We start from the raw sequence: 1,914 nt of genomic DNA, 5'->3' as shown, positions 1-1,914 counted from the left end.
TAGATTCCTGGGGGGGGTTCTGGGTACTCAGAAACCCCCCCTGCGTGCGCCACTGCAAAATCAGATAGGGGAACCCCACCAACTGCCACCCCAAACACCACAGTCCAGGACTCACTGGCAGGTGTGGCTCCCCTATTTGAATTTAGGACAGTGGTGTAGTCCAACCTCTGCAACTGGCCCTGGCAAGGAAGCCAAGGGGCAGATCATTTTATCCCTCCTGGAATGGGTCATGTTGGGAGGTATGGTTCCTCTTCGCCAACAAATCCTATTGATAAGCAAAAAACAAAATAGTGTACCAGCGCAGGCTGTAAAAGAGAATAAAAATTGGAACAGTATCTTTTACATTAAATGTTATTAATAGTTAATTAGCTGTATTTAAGTTATGGAATTCCACATAAAAAATATATATATAAGAACAATAAAATTGTGGACATTCAATATTGCAATTTTTGTTAACCAACACACATAAGATGAATTGTATAGGGCATATTACCATACGGACATCAAAGTATATTGTCTCCAATTTAGCAGTAAATAGGTACCAGGTAGCCAATGAGTCCCAAGATGGAATTAGGTTCCTCTGACGGGAGGGTGGTGAACCTGGATGACTTGTGCAAGTCTTGAGCTGCCTCGGATTGGCTTCCGCATATGGTGTTTTATGGAGATATATTTATATGAAAGATGTTGGATTGTCCATATTCCATGGATAGCCCTCAGTGGTGGTAACTGCAAGTGTCCCAAATGTTTAAAAAAGCTCAACACATTCCTGAGGAAGCTGGGAGGTTGATCCCAGGGAAACGCGTTGAGCTTTTCAAACATTTGGACACTCCACAAGTGTGTTGCCCTAGGGCCCCCACAAACCTTAATCCTGCACAGTCTATCATTGTACCAGAGGGCGGGGGATGGCATGTGTCATGGACGATTGAGCACCTTGCAGTTTGGCTGTCACTGTATCCATACCTCCCAACTGTCCCACTTTTCGCCGGAAATGTCCCAATGTTTTGGGACGTTCACGAGTCCCGCCCGGGGGTGGCAGTGTCCCATGGCAGGGGGGGGGGGGGGCAGTTGGGAGTCCCCCCCCCTGTCACCTGTGAATAGACCATGGTTGCCTACCTGACCCTCTCCTTCATGCAAAAAATACTCTGTTCCTGGACTTCCCTGGAAATGTATGATTGCCATCACCTGTGGTGAAACACCTTTCTTATCAATTACCTAGCTCACCACAGGTGATGGCAATCATACATTACCAGGGAAGTCCAGGAACATTTTCTCCCTGAAGGAGAGGGTCAGGTAGGCAACCATGGAATAGATGCTGTACGCATGTGCACAGCGTCTATTCTGCAGCCTGAGGGGCTGGGGATATAGCCAGTAGCTCATACTGCTACAGCACGTCCCCAAAATTTCGGGCGCGTGCCTGTCCCTCTTCGAGACGTGATGTTGGTATGCTGTCAGTGGCGTAACTATAAAATTTGCTCCCCCAAGCCAAAAAAGTTTCCTGCGCCCCCCCCCCCCCCCCCCCCCCCCCCATTAGCATTCTGGTGAAACAGGATGTTTCTAGACAATATGGCTCCCAGTTTTAACAGTAAAAATGTGCCCTACCAATAAATGCCACAACTGCCCTAGGCTGTATCCTGCACCACTGCTGACAGGCGCTGGCGCCTTCCACAGACCCCACTGCCACTGCTCCTCCAAGCAGCTGCGGGGTCTGCCACACAGTGGCTACGCCACTGTATGCTGTATCACTTCAGATAGACGCAATAGCCTGTTATATAATATACAGGATATTGTGGCGTTCATGTTAATATGTAACATTGGATCAGATAGGAGAAGTGAGCCAGAGGAGATGTGACCCCTGGCAACCAATGAGCACTGACGTAACATCTATAATTTGCATAATATAAAATTATACAGAGA

This window comes from Crinia signifera, chromosome 3 (genome assembly GCF_055691185.1).
Source record: "Crinia signifera chromosome 3, ASM5569118v1, whole genome shotgun sequence".
Classification (NCBI taxonomy): Eukaryota; Metazoa; Chordata; class Amphibia; order Anura; family Myobatrachidae; genus Crinia; species Crinia signifera.
The sequence above is the reverse complement of the archived record's forward strand: the minus strand, read 5'-3'. Positions refer to the sequence as shown.